This window comes from Phalacrocorax aristotelis, chromosome 1 (genome assembly GCF_949628215.1).
Source record: "Phalacrocorax aristotelis chromosome 1, bGulAri2.1, whole genome shotgun sequence".
NCBI lineage: Eukaryota > Metazoa > Chordata > Aves > Suliformes > Phalacrocoracidae > Phalacrocorax > Phalacrocorax aristotelis.
The window spans coordinates 16,689,765-16,714,826 of NC_134276.1; positions in this window are offsets into that span (position 1 = coordinate 16,689,765).

Genomic DNA, 25,062 nt, shown 5'->3' on the forward strand with positions numbered 1-25,062 from the left:
AGCTGCCACATGTGACACAGGATCTATGGGAGGTCTCCAAAGTGGCCTCTTGGGATCAGAACAGATACCTTAGGATATCTGAAGCGCACTGCAAACCTCACTTCAAGCATGTGAATTAATCTGTACAGAGTGTTCAGTTCCTAACCGATAAATACCTGGTTCCATTTGGGAGGTCACCACAGTGCCTGCGACCCCCAGGCAGAGCAGACCAGCACGGTGCTGCGTTCACACCAGCCCTGCCCTGTCCTGGCGTAGCGGCTACAGGCCAGGTGAGGCTGCTCGCAGCACCTGAAGTGACACTGCAGAGCCTGGTTCCAGACACCTGAACCCTGCTCTGTGCAGCCACTAGGTCAGTATGTTAAACACCTGAATTGCTCCCCAGTGTTTAGACACCACATTTATTTGTCTGTACCCTCATGCTGAGCTCTACCTTGCTCTGCCCTGGCCCTGACAGCAAGGAGAAGGTCCAGAGAAGGTGGGGTGGGACAGGGTGGTGAGGGGCTGTGAGGTGACCACAGCTGCAGGTTAAGAGGCTGTCCCCACACAGAGAGCAGTGACAGCGGGCTCTCTGTGTCGGCCTTTTCCCCATGGCCCTGAGTTATGGGGTTTGTCTGTCCCACCGCATTAATCAAGGCTGAAAAGCGACGGCCCCTTTTCCCCGCACAGCTGAGGGCTGGGCCTTCCATCAGCCCTGGCTCCCTCCAGTGATGTGGCCGTGTCACAGCGGGCAGAATGTTGGTGGTGGCGTCTCCCAGGGAGCTGGTGACACGCCCAGGACGGGTATAAAAAGGGCTGCGCAGTGAGGCAGCCCCGGCTGGAGGCGAGCGGGCGGGTGAGCGAGGGCTGAGGCGAGAGGGCAGGGAGGAGAGGGCAGGGAGGGGAGGGCAGAGCTGCCGGCCCGGGCTGGGGGGCAGGGGATGCCTGTGGCGCGACAGATGGTGGCTGCTCCTCCTCTGTCTTCTAGAGCCAGAGGATCACACAAGGAACAGGACCTGACCGTGGTGCACTCCTGTCCTTGGCCACACAGCCAGAGGTTCCCTACCTTCTACAAGGACACAGATGCTGAGTTAAGGCATCAGGAGCCTGGCAGAGCCCTGGGCAGGGGTTGCCCATTGTGAGCCAGGGTGGCTGCTGCTTTGCTTGTTATGCTGCCTTTTACAGCCTCAGGCCCAGACATGGACAGGACCAGACCATGGTGCACTCCCATCTGCTCTGTCCACAGCCACTCAGCCAGAGATTTCTGCAGCTTTCGACAAAGACATTCACCTGAGGACAAGGAAGCACACACAGCCCCAGTCTGCACCACGCCATGGTCCCACAGGCAGCTGGAGTCTCCCCACGGCCGTGGGCAAGGGGAGCTTGGTTCCACCTGCCCTCTCTCTCTTGTCTGAAACTGAGTTTGAAATAAAATTTTATGATTCATGAGCTACTGGCTGGTTCTTCTGCTTTGTGTGGTCTTTTGGGGCAAATTCTTGGCTTTTTCCTTATTGTCCTTATTACACTGAATTTCTAGATCTTTACATATGGCTATAGATGAAAATATAGATGTCTTTGGATACAGACGCGTAGAAAGTGTACATGCATCTTCCTTATGGGAAGGAAGTTGGAGCCAATCAGAGGCCGCTCTGAGATCATGTGCACAGTACAATGCTTTTAAAACACACAAACCAGCCAAAAGCCATGTCCTTGCATCAGTGGGATGAGGCTGGAGGCGAAGCTCAGTCTGTGGTACACAGGCTCCATGCAGGCCTCATCACGAGGTCGCTTGTTGCCTTGTGCACAGCTGGGGCGCTCTGCGCTCTGCCTGGGAATTTTCACCTGAGGCCGTCAAAGGAAAACATTTCGCTGCCTTACCAGTTTTCTCCTAGAAAACATCCATTATCCATGCAGTTCCCTACAGATTCACATAAATATGCATATTTTTCCTATTTGGAATATATAGAATGAAATATCATATATTGCATCAAACCCAGGGCACAATTTACTAAAGACTTTTCCCTATAATTCATTAGAGAGATTTTTTTTAAAAAACCTTCCAATTCTCAGAAAATCCTAAAGCTAAGTCAACGACGATAAGATGATACTGGTATCTTAATAATATCTCAGTAACTTCCCCAATTCATGGTAGAATCTAAGTTTTGCCAAAGTATGTAAGCCAATTTTTTATGATTCAGATATCTCTGGGGTAGACTATGTCATGAGAGCTGGAGCAGCGTTCTGTTAATTCCTGTGTCATGGAATCTCATTTGTTGTCTTCTGTGATTCTTTTTATTATTATTTGAATCAGTGAGATTGCTAATCAGGTAATACAATGAAAGTAACATACAGAATTAAAATACTATATAGATGAGACTCAGAGTCCTAAACTCATTGGCAATTTAACATCTGTGGTGTTGTCTCCAGTTCTTCTGCTTTGATTTTTTGAGGCAGACCTCTCCCAGAAATGTCAGTGCATAGAAAGGAAGTGCATAAAAGTCATGTTTTGCAAAGCCAGGTGTGACATCCTCATGCTACTCAGGAAGTGTTGCAAAAATATAGTGGTTTAACGTAAGAAGGGTATTACAAAAGATTGTCATGATAAATATTAGTCATGTTGCACCACATACCACTTGAAGGTGTAGAAGTAACACTAGGACAGGTGCAGTGTATGGCTCAGTGGATTAGACTGGATTACATTAAATGGAAAGCTGCCTTGCCGCAGTCTGTCATCCAAGGACAAAAAGAGTGCAAAGGAGAGAGTTCTGAATTCACTTTGAAACAAAGTCCTTCCTCAGTGTTGAAACCTGATTCAAATGCCATACAGTTCAGGGTCAAGGTACTTCTCACCAATGATGATTTACTGACCTGTAATGTGTAAGGTATCAAAACCACTGAAATAATATTTTGACTCAACTCAATTACTTTTTAAAAACCATTAAATCAGGTCACTTAATCACATTAGGAATGCCTGATCACTCGGTTTCATTTCCAGTATGGTCTGCACAGCTGATGTCTTGTATTTCTGTGGGACCAAGCAGGGGTTTCTCAGTCCTTGTGTGACTTCTGAATGTGTTTTCCTTCAAAGCTGATCAATATTTTCATATTTTACTATACTACTCGTACTAAATGCCTCAATAGGTGTGCGGGTCTTCTTCACAGGCCCTTGGGTGTTTGTGAGCCAAATTATAAACTCTGAAGACTGGGGTTGTTTTCCAAAATGTTTCAGTGCACATCTTTTATTAGTTAGCATAGTACAAATACTCATTTTTGTGGGTTGTGCTACAGACTCTGAATGTATTGCATTACACATCTGTTAGAAGCACAGAATGGACCAAGTAGTTGTTAGAGGTGAGACCTCATCTCTTTTTGGTAGGTACAATGCATATTTCTCACCTTCTGAATTAGGCTTCCTTCATAGCCAGTGGAGAGAAACAGGTGCTTTTAGGGATCATTCATTTGACCTGCTTCAGACATTGATTTAGGATGAAATTAATCATATCTTAGAAGGGTTCTGTTTTCTCTACTGATGATGAAGTGAGTCTTGGGCATAACTCAGCTATAAGCATGGAAAGGTGAAGTTCAGTGAAATGCATATGATCCTTGCAGACTGTGAATGATATAAGGGACCCTATGTCACACATGCTTACACAATCTTCAGTTATTCTATCTGTGTTTCTATTATGGTTTAGACTAACACTTTGCCTGTTTTATGTTGAACCAGAGCTGATCTTCATGAAAGCCAGTGACCAATACAAAACACTTAATTCCATTAAACAAAGTGTCTGCTCAGAATTTGCTATGATCACCCTGTGCATGCAGTCTTCAAAAAGTGATGCAGAATACCTGCTCCACTGTGGTCTCTCCCTGGGCCACAGGGGAATCTCCACTCCAGCATCTGGAAAAACCTTCTTCACCCCCTTCTTCTCTGAACGTGCTCTTCATATACTTGTTTCTCACACTTCTTCTCCTCATGGCACCATACAGTTTAAACACATTTTCCCCAAGGCACCACCATCTTGGCTGCAGGGCTCAGCTGTGCCCTGTGGTGGGTTGGTTGGAGCTGATTGGAACCAGCCCTTTGTGGCACCAGGCAGCCCCAGCCTTTCTTCACAGCAGCCCCTACACTCCTCCCCCCCCCCCCCCCCCCCCGCCAGCACCTTGCTATATAAACTCAGTACATTAGTGCTAATCTCCTTAGATTTTTTTCTAGGATGTAGCTAAGGGAAAGAGACAAAATCATTTACTTGGGCATGGCTACTGCTCTCTAAAGCAGGTGAAATTTCAGATGGAAGTTCTTCCTCAAGAGTAACTGAGCATGGTCAAGGAATCACATCCAATTAGCACAATCAGAGGGGAGCCCTGGGAAGGTATTTTCCCTCTTCAGGCAATATAGAGGTGATGGAGAGCTTGCAGAGGGGACAAGCATTAAGCATGGAGCTGAACCTTGGACATGATGAGAAGAAAGACATATTCTCTGTGGGTGTGGAAGATGACTGGCTGTGTCAGTTGTTGCAGGTGAGGAATCTGCTGAGCTGGGAGAAGCCTGAAGGAAAGGATGTTACTGATGAGAGGTAAGGCTTGTTTATATACTCTCTATTCTTGTACTGTTTTATCTAGTTATTCTAATCTTTGCTGTTTTAAAAGACGTGTTGTAGTAAGACTTGGCTTGAAGCTTATTAGAGGCTTTATGTTTTCAAAAAGGTGAGGGACTGCTCTGTCTCAAAGCTTTGGTGGTGGTGATGATGTAGCTCCCCTTTGTGATATTTTTTTGTGTGTAGGTATTAGTTAATAGGGATCTTTGTAGAGGCTTTACCCAGAGCAGGAGGCTCTCCAATAGAGAGCAATTCAGGGCCATCAGGTCAAGATGGAGGAAACCCTTTGCTTTCTGGTATTTACAGCTGTGTACATTGTGTTCTGGTGTTTACAGCTGTGCATGTTGCCTGTGGTAACTCTGAAAGTTACTGAAATGACAAACTAAAATTAGGGACCTCCTTTGTATGTTTTAAGTGTTACTCCTGAACTAATTTAACTTTTGAAGAGAAGGCAAAGAGTCAGTACCCTGGTGTCTCAGTGGAAATTAGATACCAGTCACTCTGGGTGCTTGGAAGCATGTGATTGATTTCAGGATTTACTGTGCTAGACAAGTACTGGTGTTGTCAAGTGTTCCATACCTTAACATGATACAGCTGAAGTTCATGCACTCAGTAGGACATTTTTTCATGTGGTGCTGGGCATTCAGCAAGTGATCCATAGCTAGGCAAGACCCAACTTCCCTGTGGGCTTTCTCCCAGGCTGAGGAAGCAGGATGGCTCCAGCCAAGGATGAGCCTGTGATTTCCTTCATCTACATCTGTGGCACAAAGGTGTTGCCTCCCCTTTAGCCGTAATAGCTCTTGCTGGAGAAATGAATGAGGTTTAGTCAGCTCCAGCAGGCATCCACTTCTCAAAAACATTACCTAATCTCAAATAATTTTGCCTCTCTGGCCAAAGTGTTTAAAATAACTTCAGGATTTAATCAGTCTTAATGAAGGAGTTATTTTGAAAGTCAAAGTTCTATCTCTAATAATGTTCAAGTCTAGTCACAGTCAACGTTTTCATCCAGAACACAGCACAAATAAGGGTACTTGATGTCCACCACAGGAAAACTTTTTTTCCCATTGGAAGCAAATAAGTTTTCCTTAGTCACCTCATGCTACTGCTCTTCAGCAAGCTTTTTTGTTTATTCGTAGGAAGAAAAAGGAGCTTGAAGAGTGCTGTGCATGTGTGTTATTTCCAGGAAACCCTGTCCTGTGTCTCTTGAACTCAAAGAACATCTTCCAGACAATGGGTGTCAAAGGCATGTGTCCAATCTGTAGTTGGTATAGACTGGCAGCAGCTTGTAAGAAGTCCTTTGGGTTTTAGGCTCAGGGCCTTTGCTTGTAGGGGTAGGTGAGACAGAACTACAAGTTATAAAAATAGAAAATAAGTTATTTTCCTCAGAGTGTTTTTTGTAAGCATCTGTCTGGCATAATATTAGCAAAAAATTCTGCATACCTACACACACAGGTTACTAAGATAGTGTATAGACCTTGTGACACAGGAGGTAATGTCATCTAGAGAGAGCAGTGAAGGTGTGGCTTATGGGACATCTTCAACAGGAATGTATTTGCTGTATCAGTTGGGCTCCCTTACAAAAGTGAGAGAATTAATGGGAAAGCTAGTGGATGACTTTAAGAGTAATATCTCTCTTCACTGTGTTAAAAATAGTTTATATCTGAGGCATAAGTTAAGGAACAGTTCAGATATTTTCTTGCTGTACAGCTTTGGGTAGACTGATAATGTGTAAGATTTTTTCCAAAATATATCAGGAAGATAGTTTCAATTAAAATTTTGTGGAATTTAGGCATCTTAGTTTCTTTTGGAAAACTCACTTATACAACTTCTTGCTTCCTCAAAACCTTCACTATCGTGGGATCACTTTTTTCTTGTCGCTCGAGAGAGGAAAGAAAAGGATGTCAGTTCTTGGGAGATCTACAGGAAGATTTTCTGCTCTGGATGTTTTTGCATTAGGTAACACCTTCAGAAGTTAGGCTAGAGAGCCACAATGCTTGTGTGTGTTTTATGAATGCATACTGTTATTAACACCCCTCACCGTGGTCAATGTACCCCTATGTGCTTCATCTGTGTGCACACCTACTGAGTTAAGATGACTTTAGTCCTAGAAGTGACCCAATATGTAAAGAGTCACTAGGAAAGTTAGCTGGCAAAGTCAAAACTGGAAAGTGTGGGTGTGCTTGAGTTGACATGACTGAAGCTTCATCACAGATTAATTTTAAAATGAGGCTCTCGTGGAGAAGATATTTGTTTTTGTTATCTTTCTGAATGACATTACATGTTGCTCAAGGGCAGTGTGGTTTCGGTTTTTTTTTTTTTTGTAACTGTAGAGTATCATATATTGCTGGTGTATTCTTTACAAGAGTGAAGCACAGGTTCAAGCAGCTGAGAAGGAAATTGGCTAGCATATGTAAATTGATCACAGAATAAGCTGTGAATGAGACAAAAGAGTTGGTAGGAATCATTGAGGGAAGTACTTCAGCAGAGACAGCAAAATTTTTAAGTTAATAAGTCAGCATATCTTTTAAGCCAGTAAAACAAGAGCTTAGAGAATTGGGGAGTGCTGTATATAAATACATTGAGGGAGGAGGAGAAGGAACCAAACTGCTTTTGTTTCAAAGAAGGTCCTCAAATATGAAAAGGGTTTTCTGATGTTTTTGTAATAGGAGGTGATAGATCCTATCACCTCAGAGTTTCTTTTCAGGCTTGGGAAGACCTGGGAATTAACTAATCTGTTTTTGTCTTTAGACTTTGAAACCTTCCTAGCGCAAGGGCCTGTCTTTATATTGAAGTGGGACAAGCATGGAGCCTTGAATCAATTCTTCATTGGAGAGAACATCAACACTGTATACATTTCAATTGCCAGGAGTAGCTCTGAATACAGTCAAAGTAGGTAGTAGCTTACAGCAGTTGCCAGTTACAGGTGGGATAACAGCCATGGCACAACTGTTTACTTAACTTGTGCCAGAGCTATGAAAATCGGGTTAACCACCTTCCAAACACTGTTGGAAGGGCCTTGGAGTTGTAATGGTTCCTGAAAGGAGAAGTTTCTGGCATCACTGTATCCATCTGCTCCTCTGCATCCAAAGCAGTGAGTCTGGCTCTGCAGGTTTCTGTCCTTGACTGTCTCAGCTTCGTCCCTTCTCTCTCATTCTCCTTCCCTCGCTACTCTGACCCTTGTTTGGCTCCAATCTTTTGTCTTCAGGGAAAATGCCAAACGGAATTTATTTGCTGCCAAGAAGTTTTGAGCCAAGGCTGACAAAAGAAGAAAAGCTTCGGATTGCACAGTGTGGCACGTGCCTGAAGCATTATGCTGCTTGATTTCAGTAGAAACACTTGAGAATTTGTCAGGTGATGAGTTCTACAGAGCAGCCCTGATTCAGGCAGCTGACTGGTAGAGCATCAGTTGCCCAGTCTTAGATGGCCACACAAACAAACCTTCAGGTTCTCAGGATGTAGGGCAGCAACATTCAGGATGATTTCTCCTTCTTCCAAATATGTTCCTGTAATGAGAGAGCATAATTCTTCTTTGGTGTGATGTAGTGGCCAACAACTACAGCCACTACTAAGGCAACCTTCACTGAGGCTGGGAGTAAGCCCAAGGGTTCATATTTACTTTACTTATAGCTAATCTGTTCTTATTGATGCACAGTTAACAAATCCTATGCACAAGCATGTCACGTGTATAAACACATGCATATCACATTCATACACAGTCAGAGCAGATTTACTTACCAATTGTCTTCTTTCAGACGGGTTAGGGCATTTGTCTAATAAACTTGCAAAAACGCAACACAATAGGAAGACGTAAATAAAATACAGCATTTTTATACCTGGAAATTTTTTATAATGAAACTGGAAACAATCTGATGTATGAAGTATTCAGATATGTTTAGAATATGGTAATCTGAATCCACTTTTTTAGAGGCTGTGGAAATTCAAGTTCAAGCTGTCTAACCATCATTTAAGATGTTTTGTTGATATCTCATTGTTTGAGCTTTACAGTACTACCGAATTGAATTATAGGCTCAGACATTCTCTGTGACCTATTTTATGCTTTAGAAGCCCAAATATATGTGTGGTTTGGGTTGGGGTCCTCCCCATTTATTATGGCTTAATTTAATGCAGAATTGATGTACTGGTAAATTGATTATGTGCCTTTGGTGATATGGCGCCCTTGCCTCTCTCCTGCTCTAAAACAATGACTTATAATTCTTCATCAGGAAAAAGCTTGTAAAGAATTTAAAAACAGGTGTTTGATCCAATTAACATCAACACACTATGTTTCTGTTTCTTTGTTGCTGACAACTTTTAAAAGTTGTTATTATTTATCAGTTAAAAATTACAAATGAAACTCAAAATATTTTTGGATGCTGGATGTCTCTAAAACTTATTGATAAGTCACACGTGGTATGAATATCATGGTAATCAATCCAATACAAACAATTACAGTAATTACTATCCAGCAGCTAAGATTAGTATATGATCTAGATATGGACACTTAAAAAAAACCAAAAACAAAACAACACACCCCCACCCCCCAAAAAAAACCCAAAACCAAAAAATCCAACACCAAAAAAAGCAACCAGGAAACAGCTATCAGTTCTATTGTTTTAGTCTAGGGAAGTTAAAATAGAGGGGAGATGTGATACTCTTAATTATGGAGAATAATGCAGCAAAGAGGTTGGAAATAAATTGTTCACAGTGAATTTGGGCAGAAGAGAATGAATGGGCAGAAACAGCAATGTGAGAGATTTAATTTAGGAAACAAGAAAATGTTTTTAGTGGTGAGGGGTGTTGAACACTGAAATAGATTGCTTGGGGAAGCTGTGAAATCTCCATCACTGAGGTTTTTAAAAACGGTGGATAAACATTGATCAGGAATGATTTAGGCAGATGTTGTCATGCCCAGGGACAGAAGGGTGGACTACATGACTTGTCTTTGGGAATTAGATCATTATATGTGTCTTTTCTGAGGGCCTTGGTGTAGTCCAGGAATCGTATGAGTATGGAGAATTATTGTTCCTAGTGATACTCATATCAGTATAGTTGCAGTTTGTATTAAAGTTGCCTTTACTTTGGAAGACCTCTACCAAAGTCTTTAAGAGAATTTCTGTGATTTTTATAAACCCTTTGGATAGGGAGCACTGCAATTTGCACACAAGACTAATTAGAACATTTTGGCCAAAAAGTTTGAAGAACTTATGCTCTGTTGTATATATTTATAAAAGCTGTACTCATTCTCTCTGTAAGAATTTCAGTGCTGGAGTTCATCAAGCACTTCAAAAGCACTTCAGGTGTGATCTGAAGCTTGCTGATGACAGCAGAAATTTTTCTATTACTTCTTAATAGGCTTCATGTCAGACTCTGTCTGGTGTTCATATAGTGAGTCCTATTTTATTTCTAGGGATAAATATCCAGCATGAGAAATATTAGTCTTTCGTTGGTCAAAGGAAGGTTTTTCTAATTCTACAGTCAGCTGCATGTGTCTGACACCATGTTCCTGCTGTGTTGTCTGTTAAGTCGGGTCTGCCTGCCTTAGTGACTGCAGGAGACTTTGTCTGTGCCTGTTAAGATCATGGTACTTCTTGGGAAAAGGCAAGCTGTATTATTAATATACTGTTAACCACACAGAACAACAGAGAAAACCCTTATCTTGTTTGTTTAAATGGGTCTTGGTCTAAATTTAATGATGCTGGTTTTACTCAGACATTTCAGAGTATACCCACCTCAGCCTGACATAGGCAAGTCTGTTAGGGAGCATAAAAAGGATTTTAGAAACTTGACTGCAATTGAACCTATTAATGTTTGTTATATTGAGACCCTAAGACGTCAAGGTTATGAGTTTGCAAATGTGTAAGTACTTTTTTAAAACCTTGTTTTATTTCTTGAGGTTGCTACACAATTGAAAGCTCATTCTCTCTCTCTCACTTCCCCCCCCTTCCCCCAGTGATGTGGGCCTTACTCTTTCCCCCTTTCTTCCCCTCACACACCACCCCCCGCCCCCACCCCACCCCCCGCAAATTAGCAAAAAACACAAGAAGTAAGAATTACAGTAGGATTGAATACAGGTGTCCAGACATAACAGGGTAACCCAGCCATGCTTTGGCAGCAGTATTGGAGAATTATCATTGAAGAAGGTAAAACATCATGAATTTGAAGGTAGACAGTTTCAGACTCTAGTACTTTTAATGCTCCTCTGTAGTCCAGTACAGTTGCTGTCAACCTCTTTAGGTTCCTTGTTGGTAGCTTTTCTGTGAAAATGAGGAAAAATGGACTAAACTACATAATTCCAATTAGCAGTCTTGCCCAAAGCCACATTGTCTTTTATGTCCTGGTTCTGACTGTGAGCGGGTGAGTGACGGTGCTTTGAAATTTGGCTGGCTTTTCTTCAGCAAAATCCAGAAGTGTCTGCAGGAGGAAAACTCCATGGTGAAAACTGCCTGTTGGTTGCTGAAGGCACAGCCCTCGGCGCCGGTGGTCACAGCTCGAGGGTTTCAGAGCTCCTTCCTTCAGGGAGCCCTGATGGTGCATGTGGCCAGAGCTCTCGATGTCTCTCCCTGGGACTTGCTCTTGAGTAAAACACCTGTGCTCGCTGTTAAATTCCAGTTTGAAACTGTTGCAGCAGTTGAGTAGGTGATGACAAGATGTTACTCGTGGTTTCAAAACAGTGGCAGGGATACACCTTCAGAGGAGGATCAATATCAGTGATTCAGGGAAGAGGCAAGAAACGAAGGCTGTGAGTGAAAGCCAGCTTCTTTTAAAGGTTTGAGTTTCTGACCACAAATGAAGTGAGTGGCTGGAACAAACTGCCGTGAGGAGTGGTGGGTTCTTCATCTTTTTGGGTATTGAGAGTCTGGACACTTTCTTGGTGGATGTGTTTCTTTCTGGTAAATAACTGGAAGAAGAATTATAGGAAGTGCTACATAGGAGGTTGGGTTAGGTGATCATATAGTTTGTTCTGGCTTTAAGTCCATTCAGGTGTAATGACTGCTCATTTATTGCACGCCTCTCAAGTCTGCTTGTCACATGCTTCTGATAAACACCTAATGACTTTTTGTAAACTGGAGCGTGTTCTGTGTTGTGCCAGTACATCAAATACGGACCCAGCCTCTTCTGCAACAGTCCCAGCAGGTGAGGTGGGTGAGTAAATGGAGGTCTCTGGGCTTGAAGCAGCTCTGGGTCTCCTTTAGTCCATTTGCTGGAATAACAGAAAAACTGCTTTAGGCAGTTTCTAAATCATCTCATATGTTATATTATAATGGCTGAAATTCCTGCTTGCTTTGTGGACAATATTTCTGCAGAAACCAAGAAACAGAAGGTGCTTCTGCTTGCAAAGTAGTCTTGTTTGTCTCATATAAATAAAATGCTTGGGCACCTGCTCAGTGTTAAGCATTTATTTTTATTTTGTTGGTGCTTTCTTCTCATTGTTTTGGGCACCTGGCAAAGATTCACTAGAGTTTAGTAGCAACATAACGTAGCCACGGCAACCGGGTAGCTACTGCAAAGGGCCGGTTCCCGATATGCATGTGTATTGATTTTAATGTCCCTTTGCTAGGACACTCGCAGAAAGAATGACTTGTGGTTTTACTCGGAGGTGGAGGCGAAGAGCAGTGTGCTGTTGCTATGTCCTGCACGCAGACCAAAAGAGGTCTCTGAAGCCCTGGTCTTTTTTCTCGGGTGTCCTGGCTGCATGGTGAGGAAAGATGTGCTCTCCACAGATTTGATGACACTGTTCTCCAAATCAGAAAGCATAATCCACCCTCTTTTATCCCACTTTGATTTTATAGGCTTTCTTATAACCCCATCTTCTTTCTTTCTTTGTCTGAGAGAAATCTTCTCATCCTTTCTTCTTCCTGAGTTTCTGGGACTTTTGATCTATTTACTGTTGTTCTATTTTGCCTTTCCTTACACATGGAAACTAAGACGGCAGCAAGACAGATGCTCCTTTCTACCTCACTCTTCACTGCCATGCCTGTAGGGAAAGTGCATGAAAGGACTTTTGAAGTGATGGGGTTTTTTTGTCTTGATTCTATAACATAAAGAAGCTTTATTTTGCTTCGTCATAAATCGGGCTGTGCTATAAAATCACAGGCAGTTTGAGATGTTAGACATCCAGTTACTTTGCCTGCAATGAGTTGCACACAGGTAGGTTGGGAACTGAGAAGGCATATTCACCATCCAGTCAAAACCATTCCTAGTTTGAACACTCTTAATTTGCTATTCAGTGTAGATTACTGGACATGATTTTACAAAGGTCTTTGAGTAATCACTGGACCACAGTGAAAATTATCATCTCCTGAGGGATAATTTGTGACCTGAAAGTTTATGGCAGAATACCATGTATAATATATCAACCTCTGTAACAGCCACAGTCAATTTTCCTATTCAGTATGTGCTTTGTTACAGTGATACAGCCAAGCTAGAATAGCAGTAGCAGGAAACGTACAGAGGCTTCTGTTCTGTGTATGTCTGCAGACCTCACCAAATGGTGTGTCAGCTCCAGGCAGCAGGAGATCACTAAATTATTTTTCATTCTCTTTCCAAATGGCTCAGAAAAAGGCTGCTAATGTTTTGCAGGCCCTCTAGAGAATTCATCTCTGGTCTAGGTAGCTTCTCTGGTACCACAAAGGAAGTACTATTTTGTTGGGTCCCAGCAGTGCACAGAGCAGACGGTATCCTGTTATTTCCTGTTGCTGTCACGCGCTGCAGAGTAGTGGTGCTGACAGGTTACTGTAGAGAGCAGAGAGTTGGGGGTAAGCCTATTTGATTTTCAGTTTTCTTATACTACGTGCTGTATGGCTGGGTATCCTGAACCCTTTTGTATATTGTGAATAATTCCAGTTAGTCTCACAGGTGGGCTAGAATGTAAAGGTCATCTCAAAGGATGAGATGTAGCTGAAGCAGTGATGACAGCAATTGAGAAAGGAGATTTCAGTGCATATGATTTGCTGTGGGATGATGTGACCTTGACCTGGAGGCTGGTTTTTCACTGGCTATTGATGATAAATATGCCTGCTGAGGTCACAAAACAGGTATTAACTCTGGAAGAGGGCAGGAGACCAAAATTCCCTTTCTTCTGATGAAGCAAGGGTGCATTCCGTCATCATCTCTGTAGAGGATTTGATTTTCTCACTGCACACTGCTGTAACTGCTGAGGATACATGCATTCCTCTTGTTGCACTCTTGGACTCTGTAACCTCTCTAAGCTTCATGGTTGCACTAGAGAGATTTTTTTGCCCTTGTGGCTAAGACTCAAGTTACAGAGTCTGAGCGCCAGCTTCACCACCTAAGTCTACCAGGCGTCACTTGATGACCTGGGCTTTTCTGATTCTGCCAAAGTGGGCCTCCCTCTGTCTATGCCCATTGACTGGCAGATACAGAGCAGATGCCTCTTACAGGGTGCTGTTGTGATGGGTCACTGCTATTGACATTTGCTTCTCTGCCCCATCTTTGACCTTATAATACTGTGCATTTTTAAGACTGTAATCATGTCAGAAGACTGAAGTCATTGCAGGGCAAAACAGTGGAAAGAATGGGGTCAGAGTGAAAGCTTTTATTCCAGTATAAATATATGAAATAACAACACAGCCACTCCCAAGTCCTGACAAAGCATTTCTCTTTGCATGTTTGTTTCCTTTTCTTTTTAATAAAATGTGCTTTGTTCACAAATTCCCGTTTTTGTCATGGAAGTGTTAGAATTGGGTGAGCTGCGTGTTAACCTCTTGAAAGACCAGTGATCCTCTTAACACAGATTTTAATGGCTCATTAGTGTAAAAGGAAGTGTTCCTGGACCAATGGGACATAAACAAGATTCATATTAAAAAATAATATATTGCTCTGAGTTCACTTGCTAACTCCCTCTTGGTTAAAGGGCAAAGTACAACCATTAAAAGCCAGAAACCAAGAAAATACATACAAGTGCTGTTGCTGTACGCTTCTGTGAGAGAACTTACCTTGGGCCGCATATCTCCAGGGCACAGGGCTCTACCTACCCTGGGGACAGTGATGCACAGACATCAATATGATGGATGCAAAATGTCTGTTTATTTAACTGAGTCACATGCTTATATAGCTCTTGCGCTTCCTGTTCCTGCCACTCCTATGGGAGGAGTCTATCTTTCCGTCACATCCCGTGATCTTCCGGTCGCCGATCCCTGTCTCTTCCCCTACAAAGCGCTTATGACCTGAATGATATACAGGCAAACTCTCATTGCTGAAGGAGGTCAGATTGTTTTACAAGTCTAAGTGGGTGCACCTCTGTGGGATTAAGTAGAGCTATTCAGGTTTACAGCAGCCAAAAATCTGACCCCAAATGTTCTAATAGTTTGGTACACAGTTGGGAGAATAGAAATCTACTGTCTGTCATTTAGTTTTATTGAACATTCAAACCATCCACATGTTTTCTGATGTGTCCAGCTCACACTGCTTGGAAGTAATAAAAACAATGAGATCTAGTCTCAAAATGAAATGCTGGAGATGGGTTTTAGGTTGAACTGTTTGCTCTGGCTGTTTCCTCTGTGACCAGATCATCCCCTGTGTGTATCTGACTCAAAAGTCCCTTTGGCAGAGGTATGGGTGTAGCTGCTTTGAAGACTACATGCCTGTAACCACTGATGAGCTAATTGCCACTGACTATCCACCCAAGAGCTGGTGTAAAACAGTTTGGCATCATTCTCTGCAGAGAGCTGGCTGAGTAACCTGATTACTTGTCTAATGCATTTCTCTGTCTCTCTTATTGTGTCACTGTTTGACTCCAGAACCCGCCTAGTAATGTTTGCTCTGGCACCTTGGAGGAGGTATTCATACATTCAGCACCTCCTTTGACATTTTGAGACAACTGGTGAAAAAAGGATGCCCTGCAGGGCCCAGCTGTAAGTGCCTCTGGAGTAGGAATAGGCTCATGTTATTGCTGTGCTAGCAAGATGTACTTAAGAATATTCCTGTCTTGCCAGTACTCCGTAGCATTAATTTCATTTCAGTAGTAATTCTTTCAGGACTAATTAACTTCATTTTTGGCTAATCAATATGCTTCAATTTAGAAATTACTGATTTGGGGGTTTACCTACATTGGGCTAGCGGCCTTGATTAAATAGTTCTTTGCTGATTTCTAGTCCAGTGATTCATTCAAGAAGAGTTTTGCCAAAATTTATAAGTATCTTAAAATGAAATAATTCTATCCAGTTAGTAATGGGAGATCATGATGAAGGCTCAACAATTCTCTTCCTCCTCCTCTCTCAGTGAAGCTATGCGTATGTATGTATCCTCTTTAATAGCTGAGGCAATATTCCTTTGTCCTATGACTATTTTATTTACAATGAAAGACTAATCCATTAAAAATAATTTCTAATTGACAGTACTGCTGTTTTATGTGCTTACATTGTCTGTTTTCTTTTTTCCTTTCTATGGGTCTTCCGCTGCAAACTTCAGAGATATTTGTAGCTCTGTTTCACTTTTCTTCCTCAAGATGGAGTATAGATGTAAACAATAAGTCAGTGGTGGGTTAAGAACTTGTCATTAATCTATAAAGACTGATCTAACTGATGCATCTGAAGGAGTTTCAAAACACGAATTATATTTAACTGATGCAAAAAGTCTTCCTGAATTCATGGCCAGTCTGAAATAGTATTTTTTTTCCTGTCCCTTTCAAGAGGTGTTAAAGATCACTAATGACAGAGGTGGCAGTTAAATAACTGGTCCTTTAATAAAAAGAGTAGGACATAATAGGGAAAAACTTCTTGAGAAGTTGCAGTAGGATGTGAGATGACACATGAAGAGGCAGTGAAAGGAGGTGGCAGTGGATGCGGCTCTACCAAGGGTCTCCTTTGCACTGAGCTGATACCATGAGGTGTGATTTACATCTCTGTGGGGAGGTAACTCTGTATCCCATGGTGGTTTTCAAACCTCAGTGATACTTCTTAATCAGGTAGCTCAGGTAGCTGCCTGAAATTAAGTGGGATAAATTCCTGTCAAAGGTGGTCAGTGTATCTGTCCCCACAGTTTCATAAGGAATCCTGAGAAGTCTTGGTTTTGTGCTCTGATATGGAACAGAAAAATGTTTGAAACAATCATGTGACTGACTCATGGTAAAACTACAAAGGATAAGGAGGCAACTGGCTAGGTCTGAATTTTGTTAAATGAAGGATCAGTTTTCAACTAGTTGAGGGGATACCCAGAAGTAAGGATAACGTTAGTCTGTTGGAATATTCCTATAACTTCAAACAGTTATTCTTTTAATACCATTGCATAGTGATTTTTTTTTTCAATAATTGCTATTGTCAATTTAGTGTGCATGCTGTGTCTGTATCTGTTCCTGGAAAAAAAATCCTGCTTTTGGAAGAGCTAAATTATCTGTTTCGTTTCCTTTTCTCCTTTTTACTATCCCCCCCTTCGTTATCAATACCTGCACCCTTTTTTTAAAAACAAAAACAAAAAACCAAAAAAACCAACCAAACAAAACAAACCCAAAACCCCCACTGAATGCATGTGTGTTTTAAAGTCTACTGATTGTTGTCTGACATGACAAATAAAGATGGCTTCCAAATGGAATTTCCAAGTGCATTAACATAAGGATGGTTTTGTGCCAACATTTACTTCTCAAACAGTCATGTTCCCTCCAAAATGAGAATTGTGTAGATAAAGACAGCTTAGAGTAGATAGATGAAATTTAAATTTTCCTCCGAGAAGTTCAGACTCAGCTAAGAAAATGTAGTGCTAAACAGAATGGTGGAGGCACCGCTGCAATTCATTGCTATGGTGTTGGCCTGAGAGACCAAGCTGACTGCACTATGTAATTAATACATTGCAATGAATGCACTGGATGGTATCACTTAATAGGAGGAATTTGTGCTAACCATCATTATCAACACTGCATGCTTTTTCAATTTCAGATTGTGGTTAACTGATCTGACATTAAATTCCCCTTTACTTTTGCCCTGCAATGCAGAGATGAATTGTTTTGTGGCCAGAGATCAACAGAATATTGATCTACAAGTGAAATCTATCTACCCACCTTCTACATGCCTTTTTGCTTACTACATGGCAGAGTAAATTAAACCAATCTGCTACTGTAAGCTTCTATTTCAATATAAATCTCTCCTTTTATCTTAAGCTCTTTGTCACAGTTTTAACAGTGAACTCTGCTCACTCAGTTATTCCTGTCTGTTAAGATTCACCAGTTCTAGGATCCTTCATGCCAGACAGTATCTGCTTCAGTAGGATCAGAATAATTTAGCAGCTTTGAAAATGCTGCTGTCGTTTATTCTAGAAGTCAGCTGTCTTAGAAGGACCAGGAAAGGCCAAAGTAGTTTGCATTTATTGACAAACTATCACTTGTGTTAGTACTGACTTTTAATTTCACTGCGAAGATGAAAAAGTAAACACTATCTTGGAAACTTTAGTCAATAGAGATTATTGAAGTTTTTCCTTGTTTATAAAATAATAAACCAAATATTAATACTGGAATTCTATATTAATTAAAAAAAGGTAATGCTTTGAAAGGCTGGACTTGGCAGTGATAGGTTAGTGGTTGGACTCGATGATCTTAAGGGTCTTTTCCAACCATAACGATTCTATGATTCTATGAATTAATAAGCTGGAACAATGAAGGGGTGCAAATAATACCCTCAAAATGTTTTGGAGACAAAGTTGGTAACTATATGTATATATTTACCTAATTGAAATACACTGTTTCAAGAACACAGGAACAAGGTGCTGGCATGGAAAGCTATCCAACAGTAGCCACCCCAGGAAAAGTACAATGTCTGTCTTTAAGTGAGAAAAGTGACAGATCCAAGCACGAATCCAGAAAGATCTGGTCTGTATGTCTTGTGGTTTGCTAAGGAGGTTTGGGAAACCGGCCCTGCCTCTGCGTAGAGAAGGAGAACTTGTGGTTAGATCCACAGTAGACTTTTGCCAATAACAAACATCACCAGGCAGAATCAATATGATTCTCAGATTTGTGCACCCATATTCGCTTGCAATTACTACAAGAAAGGCTGGGAAATAAAAACAAGTATTGTCTTGAAGTCTGAAGTCTTTACAGAAATTATAAGAAAGTCCAAATTTGGTGACTAAATAAACACACCACCCACCCAAACAGAAGAGAGAAGGCAAAATGAAGACAGTTTCTGCTGTATAGTGAACATAATGTAGAGTGGAAGGGAATGAAACACCAACGGCCATGGATTTTAAGAGTTGTAGTTGACTTGCACTTCCAGAAATAAGTGGGTTGAAACTCATTGTTCTTGAAATATAATAAAATGAATGATATGAGGAAGTCTCAGTTATTCAGAAATATATCAATTAAAGCTGTAAGAAACTTTAAAAGTTTCTAAACTCTGAAGCATGAGGTTTAGTTTAAGAGTTTAACCAATCTTGGCATATTGAAATGAGCTGTGATATGGCAGATAACTCTCAGTATTTTTACATTTTTTCCATTTTGCTGGACATGCTCTTGGACCGTATAGTGGTGCATGGCAATTCTTGAATATAAAAGTGTGATGGAGTGATATCGGTTTTGCTTATCAGTGCTCTGGATGGGTATAAATCACCTTAACAAGTCCTTGCAGATGTCACCTCAATTAATTTGTATAAGAATTGTAAAGAATAGTTTTGCTGGTGGTTTTGACTGCAGAGGTGATTAATAAAACTTAAAAAAAATAACAGTATAGATTACAGGTGAAAATGCTGGATTTTATAATGGTTTTGGGATTTCACATTTCCATAACACTGCCTTTAACTTTGAAAAACCATTTGGTTTGAATATGTGCTTTCAGACAAGTTGGTCAAAATTTCCACTGGTGCTGCAGTAGTCTGCAGTTAATATAAGAAAAAAGCTAGTTAGCAAAAAATATTTGACCACTGCTTGAATATAGTAACATGTTGAGGTTGGTTAAAGGTTTTAAAAAACTTCACCAATTATTATGTGATTTCCTTTCTATTAGTGATTGTGCCTTTAGGAGAAGGGACATTGAATAACTGCTCTGCCTCATGTAAATATCTCAAGCATCCATAGCTGTCTTTCCCCTCACCCTGCATCAAGTTTATCTTGTAGGTAAAAGAGACAGGTTTTACCCTCTGCTAAAAGAAAAGCTTTTAAGCTCTTTAGTGCACTCCTCTAATGGAAACTTTAAAATTGTTTCCAGTATTGTCAAGTCTTATGATTTTTTTAATATATTATTGGGGGTCTTAATCATCACAAGTTTTAATATTCACTTTGGAGTCTGAGCTCTGGGCATCAGGGACTTGTACAAAATTCATGGCTTGTACCAAGGGAAGATTTTTTGTTTGTTTGGTGGTTTTAGTTTTGTTGTTTTTTTGTTTGTTTGTTTTTTTAGGGGGGAGGTGGGGTGGGTGAGTTAAAGTGTGATCACTAGCAGCTCCATGGACCTCAGAAAACAATTTAAAGCAACTTCTTCACTGTTATTTCATTATGTTCTGTCACAAGATAGGAGGAACAGAAAGCAAAGTCAGGTTTGATCATTTAGGAATAAATGCTGACTTTCAACATGTTCAATCAGAAAATAACAGTTCTTTCCATTCTCTCTGCCTTCTCTGTGGTATCTGTCTGGTGGACAGTGAAGATATCTTCTAGAGGAGGTAAAAATAACACCATAGCAAAACTCCAGTCTTGAGGTCCAAGATTCTTACTTGTGTTTGGGAAGCTCACCCCAGAAGGAAAACATGAGATCCTCCAACACCAGAAAGGCCATCTCCTGCTTTCTGAAGGAATACAAAAGAGGGCACTGACCAGAAAAGATGATCGGCTGACTGTGACTAGTACTAGTTTAGGATAGCATCTTTTATAAAAAGTTAATTTATGCATGTGAAACGGTTGCAGTAATGTTGTACTTGACCAGGATGAATCAGAATCATGGAATGGTTTGGGTTGGAAGGGACCTTCAAGAACATCTAGTCCAACTCCCTGACATGTGCAGGAAAACCTTCCACTAGACTAGGTTGCTCAAAGCCACAGCCACATCCAACCTGGCCTTGAACACTTCCAGGGAGGGGGCATCCACAACTTCTCTGGAAGCAACATGCTGAGTACCTCACCAACCTTAACATCAACAATATCTTCCTTTTGTCCAATCTAAATCTACCCTGTTTCAGTGTAAAGCCATTACCCCTTGTCCTATCACTACACACTCTTGTAAAAAGTCCCTCTCCAGCTTTCTTGTAGGCCCAATTCAGATATGGAAGGCTGCTATAAGGCTTCCCCAGAGCCTTCTCTTCTCCAGGATGAACAACCCCAGCTCTCTCAGCCTGTCTTCATAGAGGAGGTGCTATAGTCCTCTGAATGTTTTTGTGGCCCTCCCCTAGACTTGTTCTAACAGGTCCCTTCCTCCTTATGTTGGGGGCCCCAGAGCTGAACACTGTACTCCAGGTGGGGTCTCAAAGAGAGCGGAGCAGAGAGGCAGAATCCCTTCGCTCGACCTGCTGGCCATGCTTCTTTTGATGCAGCCCAGGATACAGCTGGCTTTCTGGGCTGCAAGTGCACATTGCAGGCTCATGTTGAGCTCCTCATCAACCAACATCCCCAAGTCGTTCTCCTCGGGGGTGCTCTCAACCCATTCTCTGCCCAGCCTGTATTTGTCCTTGGGATTGCCCTGACCCATGTGCAGGACCTTGCCCATGGCCTTGTTGAACTTCATGAGGTTCACACGGGCCCACCTCTCAAGCCTGTCAGGGTCCTTCTGGTTGGCATCCCTTCCCTCAAGCGTGTTCACCACACCACACAGTTTGGTGTCGTTGGCAAACTTGCTGAGGCTGCGCTCAGTCCCACTGTCCGTGTTGCCAACAAAGATGTTAAACAGCACTGGTCCCAGTAACAAACCCTAAGGAACGCCACTGGTCACTGGTCTCCACTTGGACATTGAGCCGTTGACCGCAACTTTTTGAGTGTGACCATCCAGCCAATTCCTTATCCTTCGAGTGGTCCATCTGCCCAATCCATGTCTCTCCAATTTAGAGACAAGGATGTCATGTGGGACAGTGTCAAATGCTTTCCACAAGTGCAGGTAGATGATGTCAGTTGCTCTTCCCTTATCCACCAATGCTGGAACCCCACTGTAGAAGGCCACCGAGTTTGTCAGGCACAATTTGCCCTTAGGGAAGCTCTGTTGGCTGTCACCAATCCCCTCCTTATTTTCCATGTGTCTAAGCATAGTTTCCAGGAGGATCTGCTCCGTGATCTTGGTGGGCACAGAGGTGAGACTGACTGGCATGTAGTTCCCCAGCTCTTCCTTTTTTCCCTTTCATTTTCCCCCTTTTCCAGTCAGTGGGAACTTCACCCGACTGCCACAACTTCTCAAATATGATGGATAGTGGCTTAGCAACCTAATCCACCAGTTTCCTCAGGACCCTCAAATGCATCTTTTCAGGTCCCATGGACTTGTGCACATTCAGGTTCCTTAGATGGTCTCAGACCTGATCTTCTAGTGGGGGAGCTCTTCATTCTCACAGTCCCTGCCTTTGCCTTCTGTGATTTGGGCAGTATGGCTTGAGCACTCATGGATGAAGACCGAGGCAAAAACATCATTGAGTACCTCAGCCTTCTCCATATCCTAGGTAATCAGGTCTGCTGTTTCCTTCCTGAGAGGGCCCACATCTTCCCTGGTCTTCTTTTTATCACCAATGTACCTAGAGAAGCTTTTCTTCTTGCCCTTGACATCCCTGGCCAGATTTCATTCTGTCAGGGCCTCAGCTTTCCTAACCTGATCCCTGGCTGCTTGGACAATTTCTTTGTGTTCCTCCCAGGAACGTGTGTGCCTCCCAGGCTTCCTTTTTGTCTCTGAGTTTGTGCAGAAGCTCCTTGTTCATCCTTGCAAGCCTCCTGCGATTTTGCCTGACTTCCTCTTTGTTGGGATTCACCGTTCCTGAGCGTGGAAGAGGTGATCCTTGAATGTTAACCAGCTTTCCTGGGCCCTTCTTCCCTCCAGGGCTTTATCCCATGGTATTCTACCAAGCAGATCCCTGAAGAGGCCAAAGTTTGCTCTCCTGAAGTCCAGGGTAGTGAGCTTGCTGTGCGCCCTCCTCAGTGCCTTAAGGATCTTGAAGTCCACCATTTCACCGTCGCTGCAGCCAAGGCTGCCCTTGAGCTTCACATTCCCCACCAGCCCCTCCTTGATAGTGAGAACAAGGTCCAGCATAGCACCCCTCCTCGTTGGCTCCACTGTCACTTGGAGAAGGAAGTTATCATCAACACATTCCAGGGACCTTCCAGAATGCTTATGGCGTGCTGTGTTGCCCCTCCAACAGATTTCAGGGTGGTTGAAGTCCCCCGTGAGGACCAGTGATTGTGAACATGAGGCTGCTCTGCTCTGTCTATAGGGGGCCTCATCCACTCGGCCTTCCTTGTTGGGTGGCCTGTAGCAGACCCCCACTATAACATCACCTGTCCCTGCCTTCTCTTCAGTCCTCACCCAAAAGCATTTGGTCAGCTCATCATCCATCCCCAGGCAGAGCTCCGTGCACTCTAGCTGGTCAGTGACATAGAGGGTGACTCCTCCTCCTCCTCTCCCCTGCCTGTGCTCCGGAGTCCCTTGCCGCTGCTCCCAGGGCTCTGCAATGCTTCTTGATACTCCTCAGGCTGCTCCTGGCTGTATCAGTGGTGAAACCATGTGAAACTACAGCAGGGGATGACAGTCAGTGGACTGTATGAGGCTTGGTAGTCTCTTGGTGACCCCGCTGATAGCAGCCCCTTGTAAGCAGCACACCTCTCCAGAGGGTGCGTCAGGTCAGCAAGTGGGTGCCTCTCTACCTGTCAGAATCACCTACTACTATCACCTGTCACTTTTTCTTAGTTGTGCTGGTTGTTACACGGGGAGCAGATTGGGCTGCCTTACTCAGCTCCAGCACCTCTCCTGCTGTTTGAGGTTTTGCCTTTTCAGTCTGCAGAGTGGTGAAGCGGTTCTGCAAGGGCACCTCAGGCTTCAGGGGAAGTCTCTTCTTCCTGAGGGTCCTTGTCATTGCAACATCCATTCTTCTCCATTATTGGCCCTCTCAGGTCTGTGTGAGCCAGTGAGGGAGTTTTTGGCCTTCTCATTGCCTCCTGCAGCCCAGCCACCTGCTGCAGGAGATCCTTCACCTGGGCACACTTTGCAGGCAGGTCTGCTGCCCGTCTGTGCACTTCCTGCACTCTGCGGTCTGCACTGCAGCCTCCCCCTTCAGCAGCTCAGTCTGGGTGGTAGCACTGGCCACTGCTGGGGTAGGTGGTGTAGACCCCCTAGCTTGAGCTTCCACCTTTGCTCTTAGGGGAGTGCCTACCATTCTGCCTTGAGGGTCAGATAGCATGAGTGCCCTTGACCTGTGCCAATGCTCACAGAACGGTGCCCAGTTGCTGGGTTGTATGACTTCAAGTCTCGCAGTCAGCCAGTGGCATGACCCTCTTTTGAAGAGACACACTCCCTGTGCTCCCTTCCACACAAAGTGCCGGGACATGCCCTGTTTGCCTGCCGCATTCACAGTGCTTCTAGTGTCTTGCGCTCCCTGGGGCTGCCTTTTGCGGGAGTGGGGGGTGGCCACCATTACTCCTGTCCCTGCCTAAGTCTTGCCAGCCACTCTCATGAGAGCTGCCAGCTCCTGGCAGGTTTCTGCACTCCCCTGAGGTTTCCCCGGCTCAGGAAACTCCCCTGTACATTGCAAACTGCCACTCCACTGCAGAATGCACCTGCAGTGGAGCTCATCACCTCTGCAAGTGCTGCTTCCAGTAACTTTGTTTTCCTGCAAAACTGTAGGCAGCAGAAAGGGGCACTATGTCATCTTAGTGACATTTTTATAATCATTAACATTTCGACTTGAAATTCTCAATAGCTGTGGAGAGGCTCAGTCTCTGAAATAAATGTGTCTGCAATACTGATTAGAAACTGAAAGGATTAGCTTGATGTCTCTGATGTTATTGCTTGCTGAAATGAAAAGGAAAAATGTTCAAAGGCCTAGACATAATGTACCTGACTTCCCCAGACCTATCAAAGGGTTAGCATCAATAACCAAGTAATGGCTGCTTTATAGTCTGAATTTTCTGACCTGATGTTTTCAATAGGCTAATAAAAAGCCACACTGCCAAGAGGAAATTTTAGGTTGGAATGATTGTAAAAATAAAATAGTAATGATAAAGCAATTTGTGTTGGTCTAAGAGTGGAAGTTAAACCTGTAACTATGCTACTCTTGAAGAGCAAGCTGGAAAAAAACTCCATGTTTGCATATGCATAGCTAAGCATGCTACACTGTGAGGTTTGTATAGGAATGGAATGTAAAAAATGTCTTTGTTAAACATTTGTTCTTCATGGAAAATGTCCCCTCTCACCCTGCAAGAGGGCCTTAACCACTATCAAAGTATAGTGTTTTCAAAACAGGCATTTTAAAGATGCTGACCGCAATGTCACTTTGGGTGCAAATGAGATCTTTCATAACAATGTTATGTTAAAATTAATGTAGGCTACATCTTAGGCTTTACTCCAGCAAACACTTGTTCAACTATTTAATTTTT